The 12,393-nt window shown below is 37.0% G+C and overlaps 1 long non-coding RNA gene across 4 annotated transcripts in view; it reads left to right on the plus strand.

Moving 5' to 3' along the window:
- Nucleotides 1–12,393, plus strand: part of LOC105467606 (uncharacterized) — a 316,568-nt gene that overhangs the window by 184,626 nt on the left and 119,549 nt on the right. For 2 of the 4 annotated variants that reach the window (XR_011625660.1, XR_011625661.1), the window contains exons 3-4: nt 5,219–5,298; nt 8,194–8,245. The exons of 1 other annotated variant lie outside the window; for it this stretch is intronic. This is a non-coding gene — a long non-coding RNA (uncharacterized lncRNA). Of the gene's footprint in view, nt 1–5,218; nt 5,299–8,193; nt 8,246–10,441; nt 10,740–12,393 lie in introns of those variants that run through there. One more of the 4 variants, XR_011625663.1, reaches the window with a different exon arrangement.

Here is a 12,393-nt window from a genome sequence, read left to right on the forward strand (position 1 = left end):
TTGCTCTATTTTTCTTAGCTGTGCTTATCATTACCTAACATACAATCTCTTATACTAGCTTATTGATTGGTAGCCAGTAATTCTCCCCTAAGGTAAGTTACTTGAAGGTACAAATTTTCTTTTCTTTTTTTCCTTTATGTTTTTGCCATTTATTGCTGTGTTCTCAGCCTCTAAAACAGTGTGCTTGGTGCATTTTACATAAATACATATCCCAGATCTAAATATATAAAATGAATAAAAGAGGAGCTACTCTAGTTAAAGAGAATAAAAATGACTGCAGACAATGGTATGCAGCCACCCACCTGTCCCAGAAGGATCTTTGCAGAAGTAGTGTCATTTTAGGATCTTCTAATCTGTAGGCACATTGGAAGCCTCACCACTTATTATATAAAACATATTAAAATGTATCAATATCCCACATTAAACGTACATCTCTGCTGTAAAATTTTGACTTTGGAATTAATTGACTAAGCCTTAGTGCTTAAAGTTAATTTTGGCTTCTTACTAATCATTGTCCATTTTCTGAAAAACATTAAAGAATGAGGGTATCTAATCTTTAAACTATTTTCAATTATAATGATATATTCAGAGATACTAAATTTAACACTTAATATAGTTGAAAAATGTAATCTAAAATAGACATTTAATGAAATATCTGTTAATGTCAAACCAATATTATAATTTTTATATTTTGGAGCCAATAAGTTTCTTTATCAGAATTTTTCGTTGACCTCTGGAAGCTATAGACAACGGGGCCTGTCTAGAACTAAAGGAACATGGAGCATTCTTAAAATCATGTGCATAGGGAGAGACCGGCGTGTTGAAGTTTGAGAAATTAACTTGGAGACAATGTGCCGAGCCTCTTTAATTAGACTTGCTTACAAAGGCAGTTAAGGGTGATGACATCTATGGAGTGCACTACTGAGATGGCCCTGTCTGAGAGAACTTGCCTTTGGGAGAGGCATTATCCGAGCTGAGAGCCTGCAGTTGCAGGTATCTTCAGGATCTGCCCTAGCTTTCGAGGCTGAGGCTGTGCCCTTCCTAGGCTACTCTCAGACATTGACTGTGCATAACGACAGCATCAGCCTGGCCATTTCTGTCTAAGATGGACTCCTCCACTGGCATTCTTTGTGCTGGAGCTCCCCCACGCTACCTGGGATTTTCTCAGAGGTGCACTGCATCAGAGACTCTTTCTAACCAGCCCTCCTTCCTTCCCTCTCTTTATTCACAGGTGTCAGGTCGATAATGGTTGAAAGGTCTTCTTGGCTACTCCTGTTCTCTCTTCTTCTTTCTCTTTCTGAGGCATTGGTCTCAATAAATTTCTTATATTTTTCTGTCTTGACATCTGCTTCCTACAAGACCAGACTGTCAAAAAGGCATTGAGCTAAAATATTTTGACTGGCTTTTCAAGTCACCATCAACTAGACCAACAATGCCTATTCAAACTGATTTCTTAATCTTCCCCACTATAACCTTTCTTTGCAGGCAAGCAGAATTCTACATAGAATGGTGGTGCTGTCTCTAATTATGTTTTGTTTATTTAGACCTTGGCTCATATCCTGTTTTTTGTCCTCCATAATTTCATGCGTTCAGTTCCTAGTATCTCATAATTCAACTTAATCCCATTAATCCCATAGCCTTTGTGAATCCTTGTTTTATTACCCCAGCCAGAAAGGATTTATAAAGTCTCAAGATTCTGTTATATTTAGAGGAAATCTTCATGCTCCACCCCTTCAATATCTCAATAATTTTATCTATTTAATTTTACTATTCTTAAAGTCAATTAATAAACCTTTTATGTTCTTTTCCTTTCATCAGTTAACACATTTCTGGGTGCACAGTAGATTATTAAAATGTTTTTGGTAGATGGTTTCAGACTTATGGGCCAACAATTGAAATACCTGGGAAATAATTCAAAGAGGCTAAATTCTAATAGCAGCTACTATCAGATACAAAAGAAAAGAGCTGGACCCCAGAGCTCATAAAGAAACAGTTGTGTTTCTAATTAAATTTCAGACTTGTTAGGAGTTTGTACTGTGATTCAATGATAATGAGAAGTCTGGACACTGGGAGGAAGTGTAATACAGAAGTGGCTTTATCATATAAATCACATTAGACTTAAAAAATCACATACAACCTTGACCAAAGCAGTTTTATTAACTGCTCTGCTAATGCAAACCACTTTCTGGAGGAAGGGAGAAACAAAAATAATCTTTGTCTTCTATTTTGTCAAAGTCACGATTTATTTAATGAGTCCAAAATGGATCTTTCTTCAGGAAGTAATCTTGACAAACATATGCTTATCTCCTTTTGACAGCAACAATAAACTGAGAGTCGAAAAGCAAGGGTTAGGAAGAAAAGACATTTGTGAGCTAAGTGTGTGTGCGGCTATGCAAGCCTGGCTCTAAGAGTTTCTGCTCGTGGACTAGACTTGACTTAGCTGGGGAAGGTAGGATGTATCATCGCTAAAGAAAACGAGAGCTCTTTTGTAAGTCCTGTTTGCCTTCTGGAGGGCATATGACTCAATGAGCCAGTAGTTATTCAACTTGTGGGAAAGAAAATAGTGTTTTAAAACCTGGCACTCGACATTACAAAAGCCAGCTCCCCTTCCGGAGGCTGACCAGGCAGGGGTCAAGAAACTTGGAGCCCTGAGCTCCCTCAAGTAAAGAGAGATCACAACACAGGAAGAACACAAATAAATTTCAGGGTAATAGTGTAGGAGTTTTACTTCCTGATGGTTTCTTTCCTCTTCTCTTTTTGAATTGGAACAATGCATCAATGAAAAACTCTTTATAAAAAAGAAAGTTCTGCCCACTCATAATTGTAATACCAAGCTGATTCATAGGAATTTAGTATATAATTTATTTTGAGAGTCTTATTTTGAGAGTCTTTATTTTTTTTGTTTTTTTCTTCCTGTGGCACCACAATCTTTCTGCATGGTGAAGCCGATTTAGTGACTATAAAAATAAATTACATTTCCTATCATTCTCATTTTATATGTAGTTCATCTTTTCTTCATATTTTCAAAACTTATTAATGACAAGGATCTGCTTTTCTAGCAGAAAGTCTTAACTTTAATGGGAAATTTCTGTCAAAATAAAAAGATCATTAGGACCAAATTATTTTTAAGATAATCTTATTTCCATAAATGTATATAAAATCTCATCATCCAAATACCTTATTTTTATGTTCTCAAAAAGAGATGGAACTCTTTGATTCTTGATGATAATCTCTTGGTGAGCTTAATTCGTATCAATCATGAGACAATACTGGTTCAAGTCTCTCCTTTACTCATGTAGCATTCCCTAATTTAGGCTGAAGTGGAGATTAGAGAATTCACAGGTACCTCTACGATCTCTGCAATGACAGATGTTGTTTATTTAGTAGTCATGGTCATGGTTTATGTGAAACATATTGGTGAGGATTAGAGTCTTTTCAGTTATTGCCAAGGAGGAGTTCCAAAGTCAAGTTCACCAAACAGGAGTCCACACCCTTCTGTTTATAGAAGGCAGAAATGAAAGCATTCTTATCTTTCATAAAAGGTTTTCTTTTAGTAACTCTTCTACAAAAGTAATTAAAGAAACAGTAAATAAGACTTCTTACCCTGCGTTCTAAAAGAAACCGGTTATGTCCTTTATTCTTTTGCTTTAGTAGACCTTACACAAATTGAAATTGGTTTCTTCAATGAGGTTCTTTGTCTACCTCATAAGTCATGGATTTTTTGATGTTTTGTGCATATCCTAAAAGTTACACTATCATATTACATTTCTAGGCATTTAAAACCTAAATTTGAACCAATATCAGCAACTTTACAAGTTGAACTAATATTCTTACATAAATGAGCAATTTATTTATATCTGAAAATACTTTAGAAAATCAAGAGACCAGGTGCGGTGGCTCACGCCTGTAATCCCAGCACTTTGGGAGGCTGAGGTGGGTGAATCACCTGAGGTCAGGAGTTCTAGACCAGCCTGGCCAACATGGTGAAACCCCGTCTCTGGTAAAAATACAAAAATTATCCGGGAGTGGTGGCAGGTGCCTGTAATCCCAGCTACTTGGAGTACCGAGGCAGGAGAATCGCTTGAACCAGGGAGGCGGAGGTTGCAGTGAGCCGAGATCGTGCCATCGCACTCCAGCCTAGGGGACAAGAGCAAGACTTCATCTCAAAAGAGAAAGAAAGAACGAACGAACGAATGAACGAACGAACGAACGAACGAACGAACGAACGAACGAAAGAAAGAAAATCAAAAGAAAGTATTGTTCAAAAATCACAAAAACTTCTAATAAAATATCCTTCTAGGTAATAAACATCATGCAAGATAATGCAAACAATGTGTAATCTTTCAGAAACACACCATTGGCGATAATTGAGAAATGATTCCGTTGCTGTCATAATTCAAGAATATATTGCATTTGTTTCACATGCTTTGACTTTAAAATAAAACAAAAACTATTATCACTGTTTAAACAACATCTCTTAAAGCATGTTGTTTTTGGAGAATTTAACACACAAAGTGAACAAGTTGTACTGAGCTAATCATGCCTATAATAATAAACATGCAACACAAATTTAAATTTGGGCCAAAATGAAAAGGAATTGAGTTTTTTAGAATTGTTAGATTCTAAAAGTAGTGATACTTAGCTCCTAGTGTACAGCTTCTAAAGATGAAAACCAATAGCTAGTGTGTAGCATACTTCCTAACAGTCATGGAACTCTTCTCCTCTGAGCTCCCAAGGCTCAGACAAGACTCACAGACTAACTCAAATAACGCTTTCAGAATTCCAATATATTCTGCCAAAGCAAGTTGTAATCACACAAGTATTACTATCCTTGTAACCAACATCCACCAAAGGTGTTAATCTACTCAAACTATTGGGTAGGGCAATATGACTACTCTCCAGTAAGTGAGATTAATCTTTACCTTCTTTCTAAATGATTTACCAAGTTGGCTTTGATAACTCTATGGCTTAATGGACATCACTGGCTTAACCATCATTTCTTACAGAGATAATCGCTTTGGTTTGAATGTGTCCCCCAAAGTTCATATGTTAGCAGCTTAATGCACAGTGCACCAGTGTTGAGATGCGGGAACTTTGAAGTGATTAGGTCATGAGGACTCTGCCCTCATGAATGGGTTAATGTCATTACTATGGGAGTGGGTTTGTCATAAAAGTGTGTTTGGCGCCCTCTTGCCCTCTCTTTTCCTTCCACCTTTAGCCATGGAAGGATGCATGCAGTATGAATCATCTACCAGACGCTGGGGCACCATGCTGTTGGATTTCCCAACATTCAGAACTGTGAGTCAAATAAATTTCTGTTCATTATTAATTATCCAGTCTGTAGTATTATGTTATAGTGGCATAAAATGGACAAAGACAATACATATGCCTTAAATGTGACCATACAGATTTTACTTTGTTCTGGGGACAAGTCTAGACAGTGAAGTATAACCAAGAGGAGTGCGTCTAGGAAGCATGGAGCGAGAAAAAGAAATCTCCCAGTGATTTTAAAGCTTAGTGTGAAGCAGAATTTCCCAGCGGTGCTTAATAACTCAGAATCTGGGTTTTAACATCAAACAATTCTGATTCAGAAGGCTGAGACTAGGATTAAATTTAGGAATCTGAATATCTAACAAGGACCTAGTCTGATCAGTTTAATGGATCTGAGGTCCATCCCTCAAAGATCGCAGCTTTAAGTAAATGAAGGCTTCGATCTCGTACCTAACCCGAACTTCCTTTTAAAAATAACCTTTGAGCTGCATGTTCTTGAAGACAGTAGGTAGTTGACTCGCCTTTTCTCCCAGGAGCACTAATTGACATTTATCTTCAGCACAGTCACTTCCACAGCCCACTCATTTAATGATGGCACAACCCTGTGGTTAGAAGCTTCATAAATGAAAATATACACAGCGGTGGTGGCCTTTTATTTATATGCTCATTTCAAAGAGAAGTCAGAGCAGTTAGCTGTGAGCAGTCTGTTTACTAAACAGAGTTTAAGCAATGAGCATGGACAGAGATCCTTTCAGCTTAATGTCTACCAGATGATTACAAAAGTTTGCAGTTAGCTTCCTGCTCACAACCTAGCCAGCAAAGCGGTAATACCTGTAAAATAATTAGGGTACAACATGTGCTTAATTTATTCCAAACATTGCAAGATTTTCACATTAGCATTAATGGCTTGCTTATAGTGGAACCCTAGAGGCACCATCACATAATAGGAGGCTAAAATATTGTAGCTCAAATGGATGTGTGAAAAAAAAAAATACTGTTTGTGGTGTACTCTACCAAAAGATTGTGGTTCAATGTTCATATTGTTCTCTCCAGACAGTACTAATTTGTTTCCAATTAAAAGAAAATAGATTGCAAATGACTTCACAGAGCAGCCTGGTCAAAGGAATAAGGTCTGGTTTATAATGTTGCCTCAGGAGCAGCTATTTTGCTGCAGGGCACAAATCTAGCCCTTGGTTTTGCAGAGTAGCTGGATCTAAAGAGAGGAGTTAGAGTTACTCTGGTGATAGAATTTATTGTGTTGCTAAAGCTGGTTATTATCCTCTATTTAGGAAGTTTGCAGAAGCTTATAGGTCTTTGTGGTGGATAGAAATTAATACACATGCATCTCAATTCATATTGAGTAATTGTTAATACACTCATTTTTAATAGCATAAAGCTTTCCAACCACCCCCTTGTCATGAGAGGGTAATTGTTTCCTTATGATCCTCATCTCTTTGATATCTGGACAACGAGCTATGAGGCAGTCATCTGATGAAGTAAAAGGAGACAGGGAGAAAAGAAGTATTCTCAGTGATATGATAAAAGACACTGAAGAGTCTGGACCCTTTCTAACCTCTGACAAGTAAAAGTTGGGAAGTGCTTCTCATGCCTCATGTTTGCATTAAAGTCCAGGAAACAACAGAAATGCAGATGTTACCATCTGGAAAGGGAAGTGTTCTTACATCTCGAGAATTAAGACATATACAAAAGCTTAGCTCACTTACATTCTCTTTACCTAATTTACACAAATTCCTATACACATTCTTTAGTGAGAAACTGGATCTCCATGGTTTGAATGGATCTATCTGGAATTAATCAGCTCTATGCATTAAGAGCTACTGGTCAAAGTAATGACTTTGGAATAAGAAGTGAATTGTTTCTAATAAGAACAGTCAGTTGAAGTGGGTCAAACACTGGAACATAATGAACTCAAATAGCTGTTCCCCTGAGCTCTGATTGGCTGCCAGTGAGGACTGTGCTTATAGCAAAAGAAACAATCCCAATTCAAACTTGTGTAAGCAAAACAAAAGGGATTATTATAACAAAAGGATTATTTTGGAAGAAAGAGAACTCGACTTGTCTATGTTTCATGAATATGGATATTCAACTTCCTGGATCTCTGTGGATGACAGAAACTAACACATACCAAGCAAGCACACATACCTCATTGTTCTTTTAAAGGCATTTATCTAAAAGGTAAATTGTGCTAAGAAAACTTACCCAAAACTTTAAAATAAAGCAAAAGGTGGGTGGCATATTGTTTCAGTGCTTTATGGGAGAATGTATCTACCCAAGGTCTTGTTTACTATTGATTGAAGATCTCAGTTTAGTGAGGTTACATGTTGGCATGCAGATTTTTGTCCGGTAGAGGTGCAAAAAAGTTTTGTCTGGTAGGAGAAATAATCCCAGAGTTATGGCTTATTGTCCTATACAATATAGGGCAAGTAGAACAATAATCAATTCTGTATCTAATCCAGCAATCTTATTCTAATTTCCTCTCATTAAATTGACTATAAATACTTGGATCCACAAATATTCTTTAAGCCGATCTTAACATCTTACTTGTTCTGTCACTAATTAAAGAGTTGAATAACATCTTTCATAAGGGTTTATTTTGCATTTGCATGGGAGCCATGATTTTACCTTTTGGCAAATTATAATTTAGCAATAACTAAAATGTATTTAATGTACAGTTACTGGTGAGGCACACACTAATCTTAGTATGCAAATGCTTTTGAGAAATTAGTTTCACACTACAATTGCCCTAAATGGATCTTGTTTCCTTTGGAAAAATAGACTCCTTGCTCTTGTGCAACAATCTCAGTTTTTTCATGTCTACGAGGTCTTTGAATTTACTGTTCCCTTTGCTAAGACTTCTGTGCTCCCAAATGCACATGTGACTAACTCCTTCGTTTCTTTCAGGTCTCTTAAGTTCCTTCTTCTTGGAGAGGTCTTCTTGATGAATCAGTCTGAAGTAAGCCCTTCTATGTGATGTACCCTAATTTATTTTTCTCTACAACACTACTACTTACCATATATCTATTTGTTTATTATCTGTGGTCCGCCATTAGAATATTAACTGTATGAGAGCAGAAACATTGTATATTCACACAGTTTTACATTTTTGTCTTTACTGATTTCCAGGCAAAGTTTATAATATTTGACACAATATGTACACACAGCTGGTAGAAAGGCAGATAAAAGACCTTATAGGCAATACAAGGAAATCAGATGTATGATAAGTTCAAAATAAAACAAACAATAGTAATAAAAACTTCTGAGCCCTCAGTATGTGGCAGGCTGTATTCTCCATGCTGTTATTTTATGTGAGTTATGTGTCTATTTCCTCATTTAATCCTACCATAGGCAATGAGTTAAAAACTATTATTAGCTCTATTTTATAGACACAGGATGGTTGAGTAACTTGCCTAAGTTGACAAAGGAAGAGATGGAAATCTGGAGGTCAAGCAGAGTGCCTCCAAGTAAGCAAAAGGAGCTTTTGATATCTCCCCCAACACTCCTGCTAACTGGAATGTAAGCCACACACAGGCAGGGATAAGGATTCTGGTCTTTTTGTTTATTTAATTTATTTTTTGTTTGACTGTTGTATCCCAGGGCCTAGGAATGTCTTTGTTGCATGGTACATAGTCAATGAATACGTAATAAATTAATGATTTTTTTTTATGGCCTTCTATGTTTCAGACACTTTTCTTGGTACTGGAAATGTTATAGGTAACCAGAGGCCACTGCTAAGAAGAAATATTGCATAAGAAAAGTCAGTAATTCACCATAGAAAATTTAAGACATTTAAAGTATGACACAAAAGTCACACCTTAATACTAGCTTTTTTATTTCCTACACACTCAACTCAGGAATGCACATGTCTTTCCTGACTCTGGAAATATTTTGTCAGCCATGTCAAAATGAACAGCGATCATCTTAAATAAGCACACTTGGACTGGTCCAACAGCCACAGCTGCCTCTCCAGAGTGGGAGGCAGGCCCCTTGGGGTGTTTCAACTACAGTTTAAGGGCTCAGCTACCCTTGCCCAGATCTCCTCTGGCAGCCCAAGGAGAAAGTCTGCCAGTCCTAGTTGGCCAAGTAAAATAACAATTTAAAATAAATGTTATCCCTTCTACATTTTCCTGACCTGAGTAGGTCCATAACTGAATCGATTTATTAATAACTTTCTGTGTGAAAGAGGTGGATATAATCATTGCAGTTTTAAAAGAGGGATGTAGGGAAGAAATAACTTCCCTAGGGCTGCTACTTCTGCAGCAAGAGTCAAATCAAGATTATACCTCAAAATTTTTCAGTTTAAAACCTGTTTTCTGTAGAGAAATTGCCGTGACAGTGCCTTAAACCCAGAAGGCTACCAGCAGTCTGACTAAAGGTTTAACACTTAGTAGAAATGCTATTTTTAAAAATTACACAAGGAACACAATTTTCTGGGTACTGAAGAAGTAACAGTCAGTTCTTGCAACAGGTGGCACTGGGAACAGATGAACCAATAAAACTGAAATGAGAAAGTTGAAAATATATTCAAAAGCAGTTGTAGAAAACGATGCCGTATTAGAAACATTTAAAAACATTCAATGAAGAGCTGAGACTGAATTCATAAAAAGATGTTCAAATGGATAACTTTTTTTTTTTTTTTTTTAAAGAACTCACAGTATTAAGCTTTTCTTACCCATTATCCTGTGCAACCAGTAGGAAGGTTGCAGACTAATTAGCACCTAGACTTTCAGGTTAAAGGAAAAACAAAGCAAAACAAAACAACCAAACACTTCAGTAATCTGATTGATCATCTGTCTTATTTTCTCTTCCTTTTTTATGGTGCCTCTTTACAACTGCCTTGCACAGTAGGGTATCTAAATGAAGCCACATGAGAGGAAACCAACCTTCTTAGACTCTTTTGAATTCTTAAAGAAGAGCTAAAGTAATTTACAAATACTAACCTGAATATTGTAGTGCTTTTTAATAATATCAATATCGGTACAATTTAATATGTTGAGTTTTTATAAAAGCATTTTTCTATCAAGAAAAGCATCATTTGTCAGTTTGAGGAAAAGCATTCAAATTGAGGTCAGAATGGAATAAAAGCTTTTTATTTGAGAGAAGGGTAGTTAGATTCTACTCTCTTTATCATTTAATTGAATAGAGAACTGAGGACCAGAAAAGTTCATAACTAAACTGATTCTCTTATTTTCAGGAGAAATGCTAAAAACCAGATTTTACTCTTTTCATGCTACCATAGCACCTCGGTTTCTCAGTGTATGGCTGAAAATAAATGAGGACTGTTAGACAGGTACTTCAAACAGAAGTACAGACATTGAGGATAATTCTTTCTTCATTATGATGAAATATGTGACACTTTGTTATGATGAAATTTATGTTCTAATAAATAAATCTCCAGGACATTACATGAATATGGCCCATGCCAAAGATCAAGATTAAATATTGTTAAGGTGAGTTGAACATATGTTGCTTTTCATAGGTAACAATGTAAACTTATGTCACGGAGTCCCTCCACCTCGATGTGTTTAATTCTTGAGGAGATAAATTGAACCAATTTTTCCTCTGGGCTCTTTTTTTTTTTTTTTTTTTTTTTCCACCAGAAAATTTTGCAAATGACTTGAGTAACTTTTATATTGCTGGTCAAAACTAATTTGGACTAAGCAAATAGCGTTCTTCTTTGGGTTATGTGGAGAGGCTGCTCAGCTTCAAAGAAACTGAAGAAGAAATGGACAAAGGCATCCTACCATCTTGATTCAGATGGGGAAAAAGGATTAAAATGTGAGGAAAGATACAAAGGCCAAAGTTAGAAAATGAGAGACATGCTGTGCAATATTAGAGCTGTCAAAAATAGGACAACAAAGGATGCATGTGTAGTGGGTTACATGGTGAAGCCTTGGACCAAAGTCCAAGATACATCCTAGTCCTTGGAACCTGAGAATATCACCTTATATAAGATGTGATTAAATTAAGGATTTTGAGAGAAAAAAAAATTAATCTTGGATTATCCTGGTGGGCCCTAAATAAAGTCATGGGTATACTTTTATAAGAAAGACAGACAGATCTATTGTACAATGAGGTGACTACAGTTCATAACAACTATTTCATACTTGAAAATCACTGAGAGTAGATTTTAAGTGTTCTCATTATAAAAAAATATATGTAAGGTAACACATATGTTAATTAGAATTTTTGCCAAATTGTTCAAATTAAGAAGCTTTAATGATAGTACCATCTACAGAGGTGTGGTCAGAGGAATGGTGCTATACCCAGAAACAAGTAACTGTGGAAAGCAATTGCCCTCAATAAAGTAGAATGAGCAGAGAAGAAAACAGCATCCAAAGACCCCAGGAGGAAGGACCTCCTGTAGGAGACTGTCTTCTTGGGAAAATGCAGCTACTCGCCAGAAACACGGCACCAAAGCAGGAAGGAAGTGGAAAGGAAGTGGGAAGGAAATACCCCAACCTCGCTTGCAGTGAGCTGAGATCCGGCCACTGCACTCCAGCCAGGGAGACAGAGCAAGACTCCGTCTCAAAAAAAAAAAAAAAAAAAAAAACCCAACCTCTCTGTTCCCGGCCTCTGATCAGCCCTGCAGGGGAGCCTGGAAGGGATAACTCATTGTGGTCAGGTTCCCAGGGCATAGAGCTGGGCACAGAAGCTTGGAGAGAAAGGGGGTGAACATGGAGAATAACAAGCTCACCAATTTCGAACCAGACATGTTGATATGGTTTGGCTCTGTGTGTCCGCCCCGTATCTCATGTGGAATTGTAATCCTCACATGTTGAAGGCGGGGCCTGGTGGGAGGTGATGGATCATGGGGGTGGTTTCTAATGGTTTCGCACCATTCCCCTAGTGCTCTCTCGTGACAGAGTTCTCATAAGATCTGATGGTTTAAAAATGTATGTCACCTCCTGCCTCACTCTCCTCTCTCTCCTGCTCTGCCATAGAAAGACACTCTTACTTCCCCTTCAAGTTCTGCCATGATTAAAAGTTTCCTGAGGCCTCCCAGCATTCTTCTTGTTAGCCTATGGAACTGTGAGTCAATGAGACCTCTTTTCTTTTCTTTTTTCTTTGTTTTTTTTGTTTGTTTGTTTTGTTTGTTTTGGG

This window comes from Macaca nemestrina, chromosome 7, assembly GCF_043159975.1.
Source record: "Macaca nemestrina isolate mMacNem1 chromosome 7, mMacNem.hap1, whole genome shotgun sequence".
Lineage (NCBI taxonomy): Eukaryota > Metazoa > Chordata > Mammalia > Primates > Cercopithecidae > Macaca > Macaca nemestrina.